General features: G+C 40.6%; 1 protein-coding gene across 1 annotated transcript in view; it reads left to right on the forward strand.

The window, feature by feature from the left end:
- Positions 1 to 12,714, forward strand: part of LOC111142185 (glutamate receptor interacting protein 1) — a 231,027-nt gene that overhangs the window by 195,041 nt on the left and 23,272 nt on the right. The window lies entirely within an intron of this gene.

Here is a 12,714-nt window from a genome sequence, read left to right on the forward strand (position 1 = left end):
TGATCTGTGACCCCATTTATTCCTGCCTCCTCCTGACTTGAAACTTATACAGGTTTGCTGAGTACCCACGATGAGAGAGTTGTGGCCACAATATATAAAAGTATAGAGTACTCTCTGCCTACTTGTGATCTCTGTCTGTCAAATAAATAATAAAATTTTTAAAAAAAGTATAGAGTAGATTTTTCTTTACAGGCATCAGCTTCATGTGAAGAAGTGTAACCTACATTAGAAGTTAAACCTCACGGGGCGCCTGGGTGGCTCAGTGGGTTAAAGCCTCTGCCTTCAGCTCAGGTCATGATTCCGGGGTCCTGGGATCGAGCCCCACATCGGGCTCTCTGCTCAGTGGGGAGCCTGCTTCCTCCTCTCTCTCTGCCTGTCTCTCTGCCTACTTGTGATTTCTGTCAGATAAATAAATTAAAAAAAAGAAGTTAAACCTCACTCACAGAACCTAAACACACAAAAAGTATTAGACTGAATGCGGACTAATAAACTAAAAGCTTCTTTTAAACATCTGTCTCCTTCCAATGATACCTGGCATCAAAAGAAAAGTGTGTCAGAAATTCTTCGTATTTCTCCTGTATGGGATTGAGATGTGATTGCCCCCATCTGGATCTCCAGTGAAAATATCCCTCAAGAAAAGGATGTTCCAGATTGCCCATGTGTGCCTAGAGAATATTTGAATTCCAGGTCAAGCCACAGCTGCTTACCTAACTGAAGGTGGATGGACTGGGCAGGAGTGTTGACTGGGGCATCCTGGCCATCTTCACATGTGCCAAACGTGGGAGTGACACAGAGGATTTTGTTTAGAAGCAAAATATAACAGATTCACCTTAAAGACGATAGCGTAAAGCCTTCCAAATGCTCATCATCTCTTAGACCTTGCAATTCCATTCTAGGACTTTATCCTGAGGAAATAATTATACCAGAGACAGAGAGACAAAGATGTTGTTTCCCACATTGCTTGCGATGCCTAAATATTAGTGAAACAAAAATATCAAGTGACAGGACATTAAATAAAGTTAGGTAATCTGTACAAAAAAACAAAAACAAAAACAGAGTTTACCTTCTCTTTTTTGCCTGGTATAAATCCCAGCCTCCAAATCCCTTTTCTGCTCTGATTTAAGTCAATGGGAGAATAAAATACGTAAACCAGAAGTTTGGGGGTTGCTTTGCAACTTAGTTAATTAACTGCTTTTTGGAAGGCTCTGTGTGACCAGTTCACTCTGTTTCTGGTTCTGCTAGTTTTCTTCTCTCACCTTGCCTTCGCCTAGGTCACTCTTTGTCAAGTCCCACAAAGAGAGGAGGACAAGGAAAAGGAATGATATTTCAAAAATCATCAAGTAGTTACTTGTTAGAGATGATACTGGAATTTATTTTATATATATATGTACATATACATATATATATATATACATATATATATGTGCATATATATATATATACTGGAATTTATTATTATACTGGAGGAAATATTTTGAAGACCCAAAATAAAATTAGAGCTTTTGTTAATCTGGTAATTAGTGTTTCTAAGTCATAATATCTTGTGACAAGTTGGCTGTGCCACCAGATAACTTGTCTATCAATTTGTCATTGATCAAATTCTTGATTTCTCATTGCCTGTGAGTTGACAAGCCACCAGAGGTCTCTGATAAAAGACAGAAGAAGTCAGATTCTCTCAGAGTAGAACTCCGAGGTTTGTTTATTAATGTGCGTGCTTATTTATTGCTTCTTAATTTGGAGACTTTCTTGTTAAAAAGATTTTTCTTTTATAAGGATGTTACTGATTTTAATGAGTTCTGCCCATAAGGTAATCTGTAAGAACTTAGTTACTCTCAGGGCTGCCTGCCTGGCTCAGTCAGTGGATCGAGCTACACTTGACCTTGGGGTCATGAGTTTGAGCCCCACATCGAGTGTAGAGAATACTTAAAATGACTTAATACATTTAAAAACTAAAAATAATAATTTGAAAGAAAGAGCTTAGCTACTCTGACCTTTTACACCATAGGATGAGAACCCTGATTAGCACACTAAATAAGAGCCTTTCCCACATGAATATAAAATGAAGAACCATTTATTATTCATGAGGCATTTGAAAATTTGAATTCCTAGACAGAGAATAGTAGTCATAATAATATTAAATTGGGCATCAATAAGTTAGAAATCTTCATGAAGATAAAGAGAAAAGATGGCAATTGTAAGAGAATCGAAGTCCTCCAGGACGATGAAAACGCAGTAACAACACCTCATATTTGTAAAACAGCCCATCCCAAGCACTCATCTCATTTCTTATAAGGAATGTGGATGTCGAAAGGCTGGTTGATCACAGGAGCTCAGTGTTAGCAGAGAGTTTGGAAGTCAGGTTGCTTGCAGACCCGAGCGCCCACAGGGACCAGGCGCTCCCTGAGGGCTGAGACAGATCTCCCCACCCCACACCAGGAGCCCAAAGTTCTCACTTGTATTGAGTGGAAATCTCTCTGCTTGTAGCTCCTGCCTATTAGTCTCCATTCTACCCTCAAGGTCGTTCAGAACTAGACTAAAGCCTCTTCCCCTTGACAGCCCTTCAGGTAACTGAAAGAGAGCCCTCATGCCTCTCTGAAGTCTTTCTGTCTCCAAGCAAAATTGCCCCAGGTCCTTAACGGTTCCTCACATAAAACTTACTTTTGAGCATCTTTATCATCCTGAAGGCCTCTCTTCTGAGTATGTTCAAGGTTAACTCCCTACTTATTAAAATGTAGCACTCAGAAAGAAAGGTTATACAACAATCTGACAGCCCAGAGCAACTCAAGCCTGTCACTTTCATCACTGAGAATTTCAGACCCTATGAAAGTAGCCTATCTACCTTGACTGAATTGTGGTGGTTGAATCCCATCTGTCACTCATTTTTTGCTTATTGCTTACCAAGTTCTCAAAGTCCATCTTTTTTTTTTTTTTTTTACTTGTGTTATTAGGTTAAACCAAGTCTTTCCAGATTACGTGAGCAACACTGACTTTTTTAAAAGCAAGGCATGTGGGACGCCTGGGTGGCTCAGTGGGTTAAGCCTCTGCCTTCAGCTCAGGTCATGGTCTCAGGGTCCTGGGATGGAGCCCCACATTGGGAATCTCTGCTCAGCAGGGAGCCTGCTTCCCCCTCCACCTGCCTTTCTGCCTACTTGTGATCTCTCTCTCTCTCTGCTAAATAAATAAATAAAATCTTTTATAAATAAATAAATAAAACCAAGACACAGAACCACACTTTTTTCCTCGTTAAATACTATGTTGTGACATGTAGGTGATCTCTTCAACCTGTGGCTCCAGCCTCTCAGGGGACTCTACCATATACCATCTACCAGAAAGACCTTGCCCATTCTTAGCACACCGTGTGGTCCACAATAGCTGTCCCATTGCCAGCAAGCTATCACACCTCCGTGATGCTCATCTTCCTCTCGGGTCCAGTGTCTCTGTAGCCACATTCCTTATTGTTCTCTGCTGCTTCTCCAAAATGTCAAATTTGCCCCATTCATTCATTCATTCATTCAACAAATATGTAATGGCTGGCACAATAGAAGGCCAGTGGATCTACAACGATCAGCTAAAGAGTTGTGGTCCCTATTTTCATGGAAGATGTAAGCCAGTTGAAGGGCCAGACAATTACCAAGTACCTACGGTGCAAACTGTTAGCTAATGCAGAGAGAAATAGGATGGAGTGACCCAAGCTGGGGGCTATGGTGGGTGTTTACGGAAGTCTCACGCTGGGATGACTCTCAATTCTGCGCAACTCTAGGATGCAAAACGTTTCTCCGCTGCCTCTGGGTCAGCTTATTCTCTTCCCATTCTCCGGACCCTTAGACCTATACCCTTCTGATTTATCAAAATCTTATGCTTTGGCCCCCTTCTGTCTTATTCCTCTTTCTGTTATTTTTTTAAGATTTTATTTATTTATTTATGGGGGACAGAGAGAGAGAGAAGCAGAGAGAGAGATAGCAGGGAGCCCAAAGCAGGACTCAATCCCAGAACCTCAGGATCACAACCTGAGCTGAAGGTAGATGCTTAACCGACTGAGCCACCCAGGCAACCCTTTATTCCTCTTTTTAACTCAGAAAACCCTTTCCTTGGATTTAGCAAAGGTCATTCAATACAAGGGAGACTGACAGTTTGCTGGTACCTGGACTCTGTCATTCTCATGGATGGTTAGCTCTTTCGGCGTCTGTAATTCTTGACTATCAACTCAGGTAGCTATGTTTTCTGTCTTATCCCACATTAAGCTTTAGATATTTCTCTCTTTTCAGTTCACTTTTTTCAGCTTTATTAAGGTATAATTGACAACGTGTACAATGTGATGATTATGATATGCACACACATTGTGAAATGATTACCACCATCAAGTTGATGAACACACCCCTCAACTTGCATAGTTACCATTTGTGTGTGGGTGTGTGTGGGTGTGTGTGGTGAGAATGCTTAAGATCTACTTGCTTAGGGTGCCTGGGTGGCTCAGTGGGTTGAAGCCTCTGCCTTTGGCTCAGGTCATGATCTCAGGGTCCTGGGATCGAGCCCCACATTGGGCTCTCTGCTCAGCAGGGAGCCTGCTCCCTCCTTTCTCTCTGCCTGCCTCTCTGCCTACTTGTGATCTCTGTCTGTCAAATAAGTAAATAAAATCTTTAAAAAAAAATCTACTTGCTTAGCACTTTTCAAGTATACAATACAATCTTATTTTAATCTATAGTCCCCATGCTCACTTTAGATTCCCAGAACTCATTCATCTTATAAATGAAACTATATGCCATTAGACCAACATTCTCCCACCCCCTGGCCCCAAACACATTCTTTTTTTTTTTGAAGTATTGTTTAAAGTATTTTATTTTTTTTTAAAGATTTTATTTATTTATTTGACAGACAGAGATCACAGGTAGGCAGAGAGGCAGGCAGAGAGGGAGAGGGGGAAGCAGGCTCCCTGCCGAGCAGAGAGCCCAATGTGGGGCTCGATCCCAGGACCCCGGGATCATGACCTGAGCTGAAGGCAGAGGCTTCAACCCATGGAGCCACCCAGGCGCCCCCACCAAACACATTCTACTTTCTGTTTCTAAGAGCTGAGTTTGACTTTTTTTTTTTTAATTTAGGTTTTACATATAACTAAGCTAATATAGTATTTGTCTTTCTGTCTCTCACTTATTTCACTTAACATAATATTGTCCAGGTTCATCCATGTCATTGCAAATAAGATTTCCTTCACTTTTACAGCTGAATAATTTTCTGTTGTGTATATATTACTACATTTCTTTATTCGTTCATCTGTCAATGGCACTTAGGTTGTTTCTGTGTCTTGACTATTGTGAATAATGCCACAGTTCTATCTCTTCAAGATAACTACTCTATTTCCTTTGGATATATATATGCAGAAATAGGATTGCTGGATCCATTTTGAGGTCATTTTTATCATTTTTATTTTCTCAGGGAAAAAATGTATTTCATACAGGTTTTCAAATATATTTGCACACAGTTAAGGAATTTGTTTCTTTTTATTTTCTTGGTTTCTAGAATTATATCCCAAATATTGTTTCATATTTGGTACATTTGTGTTTTTATTCTTTTTTCCCATGAGTATACTGGTAATAGTTTATTTTTATTTAGCGTTTTTCCAAAGAACTGACCCTTGAATGTATTTATCAGTTCTAGTCTTGTTTTCTAAAATAAATTTTTGCTTTTAATTTGATTAACTTTATTCTTAGATTTTCTGTTTGTAACTAGAATTTGATGCATAATTCATCTATTTCCGTGCTTCCTTGTAGTTTTCATAAAGATAATGATGACTGAGAAGAGGACAACATTATGGAAGTGTTAAATCACTACTTGTACACCTGAAACTAATATTACACTAGAATTTAAATTAGAACTTACAGGAAAAAAAAGAGACACCAATATGTACAAAGAGCCTGACTTCTCCTTAATGTAGTTAAGGCATACAACATAGTACATAAAGAGAGTAACAGAGCAGGACCCTGAGCAGTATTCTCGCCATTGGTGGCCAGGGCGGGTGTGGGGGTTTTTATTTTTCTCCTTTATCTCCCCTCCGTTCTCTACAAGCTCATGTTTTATCTCCTTTTATCATGTTGACTTGTCCAGGTTTCCGTGAGCTCTTATATATCTGCTTTGACCTCTTGCTTTATAGAGATGATAGTTTCAGTGTATATTTTTAACATTTTGTGATGATCTGTTTGGTCATATTTATCATTTGCTCTGTGGCAGTCTTTTACTCATGAGTATCCTTCATCATCTATTGTTTTGTTTTCCTGTTCCTTTTCTCTTTTTTAATATTAACTTGGTATACATCTTATGCTAGTTCCTTTAGAATAAATGCTCATCTTTGAATGAGATGACTTCTCTCTAAATTGGAAGTTTGAAAGGAAGTCTGAGACAGAAGAGCTTAACTTTGTGCTCCAGGCTAGCAAAAATTACCCCGCAGCTCACAGTAACCTGTGATGAGTGCATTCTTCCTCAGCCCAGAGACATAACTGTAGGCTGCCAACAATACAGAATTCTTCTCTACTAGCCTGCCTCTCTGACAGATTGCTTCCAGCAGTGGTGGTATATCTGTAGGTGTTGTCTTTTGCCCACCTCCCTGGCTTTACCCTAATACACTAGTCCTGGGGAACTTGCTGCCACCAGCCTATAAGATCCATTCTAGTGTTGCAAACAAAGCATTGTTGTTTTGCTTTATGCCATGGCCCCTGCTTTGAAAGACTGGGCCCTCTCTGAAATTGCTGGTTATAGGTGTCTCCTCTTGGCTTTTTATCACTGCCTCCCACCTCCTTTTTGACTCATGGAATTTGGTAACTTTTTCTTATGTATTTATGGTTTGAGCTTCTAGTTTTGCTAAAGATGTAGGTTATGTTATTTGTCAACCCTTCCTGTTTTGAGGTGATTTCTAGAGAAGGTAAAAAGGCTCTGCCTTTTTAAAACAACATTCTCATCTAAACACTTTGAGTATTTCTTGGCTAGAACAATTACAAATAGTTACATAAATGTATGATGTGATTTTTCTCATTCTTAACAAAACTGGATTTTTAGGAAACAAGTTTGGCAGGGAATTATCTGGTGTGCTTTCCTGTACTAAAATTGGCTTCCAAAAATGAAAGTAATGGCAGGAGCTACAGTCCCAAAATTGTAGAGTTGATGACTGAATTCCAAAATCATTCTCTGATTTCCAAATTTTATGCATATGAACATACATTGTTTAGTTCGCTTTTTAAAACTAATACAGAGTGTGAATTAAGAGCTACAAGTATAAGATATTAACCTTCACAATGTTGTGGTACTGAAAACCAAATAGTACAATGTTGGAATATGAGAATTTTACAAGTATCTGAAGTATGGTTACCCTCAAAATAAAAATCACTGTACCAAGATTCCATACGCTATTAGAAGTGCCCACATTTGTGAAGACCTATTTTCCATAACACTAACAAACAAAACTAAACATTACTCTCAGTGAAAGGAATCTAGATTGAATTTTATACCTTGTATCAGTGTGCTTTGGCTGCTATAACAAAGTACCAGAAACTGGATGGCCTAAACAATAGAAATTCATTTTCTACTGCCCAGAAGGCTAGAAATCCAAGATCAAGGTATCCGATGTGGTTTCTCCTCAGGTCTGTTTCCTTGGTTTGCAAACTGTTGGTTGCCTTCTCCCTTCCTCATATGCACTTTCTTCTGTGTGTGCTCATCCTTGGTATCTCTCATGGGTGTCCAAATTTTCTCTTCTTATAAGGACACCAGTCAGATTGAACTATGGCCTCACCTTATAACCTCATTTAACCTTAATTACCTCTTTAAAGGCTCTATCTTTAAATACAGTCACAGTGACGGCTAGGGCATCAACATATGAACTTAGGTGCAGGTATGATACAGTCTGTAACACACCTCACATTATAATACAAAGGGTAAAAACAGATATCGAAACCTAGATTGAAAGAAGGAAAGAAGGAAGGAAAGAGGGAGGGGAAAAAAGAAAGGTTTCCAATTCTAAATAAAAGGAGTAATTACTTAGGAAATACATTTTTTAAAATTACACCTGTCTCTCAAGGTGTTTCTTTTATAAATTTTGAATTTAAAATCTAGCTCATCCCTGCATTTTAATTTTATGTGCTCACCCACCATTTAGTAAAAACAATTCTGTTTCTGGCAGTTGGTTTTTCTTACACGTGGGCTGCCTCACTGATTCCATTCCTCCCATGGCTTTTAAGTTTGACTCCCCGTGAAAAAGGATATTCCTCGGAACTTCTGAACTCTGAATTCTCAGCTATGGCAAGCAGCTTGTCTTCACTTAATTTCTGTTAGACATGTCCTGTTTTACATTATGCAGTCGTCCTCCACCTGCACCAGGGAGGGATGGAGATCACCTACATATGAAAGAAAATACAAATGATGGTGTCTAAGCAAGGTTAATTATTTTTCTCCCACTGTAGCAAAGAGGCAGGCGAGGCAGGTGGCCCCACAGTGTCATCAGGACCCAGCCTCTCCTACCTCCAGCTTCACATATCTCCTGTCTCTCCATTCATTGTCACTGCCTGTTTTACAGGCTGCCTGGAGGCCCACAGACTTGAGCAATGGAATGCAGAAAGGGCCCACAGTGACCCCCTGGCTGGATACAGACCGGCCCCAGTTAGGGCCTATGGATATCTTGAGGCAGGTCCCCTGACCTGCCTCAAGATATCCATAGGCCCTAACTGACCAATGGACTACTCCAACCAGGCACAGTCACTAAAATAAAGGGAGAGTTCCATGTGTCCCGTACCTCCTCACCTTCCCCCTTTTAAAAGCAGCACTAACCCACAAATCCCCAGCAGTCCCCAGGGAGAGCAGACAGCCTCTCCCTTCCTGTCCTGCCAGCCACTCCCTTGCAATGTATTCAGTACACCTCTATCTCCTTTGTTCCGAGTGTGAATCCTTTTACTGACCACACCACCCAGTTGTCCCCCCACATTTGGGGGCCCCTCATCCGACACCCAATCAGAAGAGACACCACATTTAGATACTACACCTTTGATATAAAACTTCCATCAGGCCTGAAATATTTACTTCCTCACCAGCTGCTTGCTTTGAGTATATTACCATCAATGATCTTAAAAAAAAAAACCTAAATCTAATCTTGCCACTTAAAAACAAACACACAAAACCTTCTGGATGGTTCTCTGTTGTTTTAGGATAACATCAAAGATGCTTAGTTTAAATCAGAGTTTTTTGGTAATCTAGTTCCCAACCGCTTTATCAGTCTCATCTCCAGACAGTTCCTTCCAGGACCTTTGCGTCTACACACCCTGAGCTGCTCACTCCTCACCAAGCAAGCTTTGCTCTTTGGTACCACACAGCACTGGGTCTGTTCATCAGTATGTTAATATCTTCATCAATTTATTCACCACCTTTACCCATTCTCAATCAGTAGAGAAGTAGAAATGGAGTCAGCTATGGATTAAAATATCAACTATTTTTGTTTTTTGGAGAGGCGGGTTTTTGTTTATTTATTTATTTATTTATTTTTTCTAGAAAATCTGGCTTGGACATGCAGCCAGAATCAGTTCTTGTCTCACTCCTCATAATCCAAGTCTAGATGCTAGGATTTAAATGAGGAGGAAGTCAGATCTACAAACTGTCTCCCAGCTAACTGTACCCCAGCATATCAGTTGGATTGAATTAGCTGAATAGAACTGAATACTCTAATATTACAGTGACTTAAATCATTAAAAAAAAAAAAAACAGGCATTTCAGAGCTGGCATATAGCTCTCCAGGGTCCTCAAAGACCCAAGCTCTTCAATATTTCTTCTTTATTATGCCCAGCACTTGGCTTCCATCTTTGGGCTTACCACATGACCCAGGGTGGCTACAGAGCACCAGCTATTTCATCTACATCCCAGGCAGCAGGAAAGAGCAGGAAACTGAGATCTGGAGAAGCTGAATGGCTTGGTACACAATAAAAGTAATGGGCACCTGTATTTATTAAAACTTCTTTATGTGTGAAAGTTTGTGTATGTTGTTCTCAGTCCTCATGTCAGTATGTATGGTTATCCCTCATTTTACACTGAGGTGAGTTGGCCACGGCTACAGAGCAGGGAAGTGGCAAAGCTGGGATTTGAACCCATGTCTCTTACTCAGTCCCTGTGCCAGCACAGCGTGGTCTGGACCAAGGTTTTTTTTTTGTTGTTGTTTTTTTTTTTAATTAACATATTATGTATTATTAGCTCCAGGGGTGGACCCAGGTCTTTTGAGCCTACCCTTAACCCAAGAATATTTGAAATTTACCCCCTTTTCAGGCCCTTCTTTGTTATAATACAATAATCATTTAATATTGCTTAATAACACAAGGCACCATTGGTGTAGACAGACACGCTTTTCAAGGGAGGCGTTTCCCCAGTAACAAAACAATTCTGCACATCTGCTCAAGGCTATCCTTCCACTCTTTTGCCCAATCACCAAGAAGTACTTGCAAACAACAGTTGGAGGGAAAATCGAAAAGTTAATCTGTCCAGTTTAAAACATGTTAGAATTTCCCCAGGGAACTGATCGGTCAACGGGCTAATGCCTACCAGAAAAGGATACTGTCCCGAGGATACCACCATTTACCATTTGTCTCCCTTGGCAAGTTGAAGGCTAGTTAAGGCGAGTGAGGCACAGTCTTCCCCTAACTTTTTTCGTATCACAAGAAGTAAGACTTCACTTACTTGATGGGTTGGTTTATTTGGTTGGGAAGGAGAAAATGGGTAGCCTGTGAAGAGGAAGTCAGGAGAAATGGTGTCACATGTAGTCATTCCCCTTTAAAAAGAGACCTGTGTGTTTCCTTAATTCAATACTTTTTTTTTTTAAGATTTTATTTATTTATTTGACAGGCAGAGATCACAAGTAGGCAGAGAGAAGGCAGAGAGGCAGAGAGAGAGGAGGAAGCAGGCTCCCCGCTGAGCAGAGAGCCCGATGCAGGGCTCGATCCCAGGACCCTGGGATCATGACCCGAGCCGAAGGCAGAGGCTTAACCCACTGAGCCACCCAGGCGCCCCTTAATTCAATACTTTTGACAGAAAACAGTACATTGATCACACAAAATTTCTTCTCAAATGGCTAGCCATACTTCTGTCATTACCCAGGAAGAAAATGAGATACCAAACTGTAAGTATTTTCTCTGTGCCAAGAACTCCCAATGCTTGGGATCCTAAAACAGAAGGTTCACAGAAGCTTCTTGCAGCCGTGGCATTCCTCGGCGTTCTTGAGATCAAGTCCTTTTGATCAGAGCATTATCCTTTGGGTGTCCCGTTTCCTCCATGCTCTGTTAGTAAGGATGGCATTGTAGGTTCTAACAAGCGGAGGGAAAGTAAGTAAGACGAAACAGGAATACCGTGGTGACCGTCATCTTATGTGATCCGCTCATTTCATGGTATGTGAAAATGGTGGCCAAGGCCTGTTCGCTGTGTTAACTATTTTGGCTTTTTTGTGGGTCTCTTGTTTGTCTTTTCTTAACAGTTTTTAAACACAGTAGGAAATATGTAATATATTGCAACCCAGTACACACATGTAAACACATACAGACACACACACGTATGCACACACACACGTATTGCAACCTAGTACACACATGTAAACACATACAGACACACACGCGTATGCACACGCACACACACACACACACACACACACACACACACAGTGGGTCACAACCCGAAATGGTGGATGAAGCCGTGTATCATGATTACAGAACACTCTGTGGAGACAGACCTGCTTGTAAGCCCCTGTTCTCCTATTTAAACCTCCCAAAATAATTTTGAAAAACCGCATACCCCATCAATGTCATCTCATTTTTTTCTCCCCAAATTTAAATACTTGCAAAGACTATAATTTCCAGTTGGTTGTTAATATGCCGTAACTATATATTTGTCAAAATCTGGAACCACGGATTTAGTTCAAATTTGTGGAAAATGTCTGTTATACGACCCAGTTGCCAAAGCCATTCCTCCCTGCCTCACCCATCAAGCTAATCAGACTTAACTCCCTGTCAGAAAGGAAGTCAATCTCCATTTTGCAATTCAAATAAACATAATAATGTGCCCACCTCCCACCCAACAACTGTTTTGAATTCTAACTCTGAGATGCAGAGAGACAGGTGGACGATGGAAGGGGAAAGCCTTGCCAGGAGTCTGTGCCTGGTTGAATTAAGGCGCTGCTCCCGGGAGACCTTCTCGCAGGAGCAAGGCTTTCCCAAATTATCTTTGATTTGACAACTGGGGGGGTTTGCATCCCAGGGCTAAGCTCCTTCAAAAGATTTGAGATGGTTAAGAAATAGGTCCTTCATTTGTAAAGTGACAGAAAAACACTGTGAAGGGGGAAGTAAGAAGGGAGAACCAACAGATCTCAGAACGCTGGTCCTTTTCAGTGGGGTTGATTTTGGGAAGATGTGCTTAAGGAACTTGAGGGTCTAAGAACTGATTCTCCTAAGGTTATGACTGGAAACCTCCCACCCCTCGAAAGAGTTTGCAGATACCCCTATATACTTGAACCACTGTTCTAAGCCTTTAGTACGCTCATATGTAAAATGCAAATAATAGTACTACCTTCAAAGACAGTTAGGAAGAATAAATAAGGCGATGCAAATCAAGCACTCAGTGAAGTTTCAGGTGCGTAAGTACCCACTCTGTGATCCCTATTGTTATTGCTGTCACCATTCTTATTCCACCCCTTTTCTGCTAACGATGTCACTT

Source organism: Enhydra lutris, unplaced genomic scaffold (assembly GCF_002288905.1).
Source record: "Enhydra lutris kenyoni isolate GAN:26980312 unplaced genomic scaffold, ASM228890v2 scaffoldscaffold7, whole genome shotgun sequence".
Lineage (NCBI taxonomy): Eukaryota > Metazoa > Chordata > Mammalia > Carnivora > Mustelidae > Enhydra > Enhydra lutris.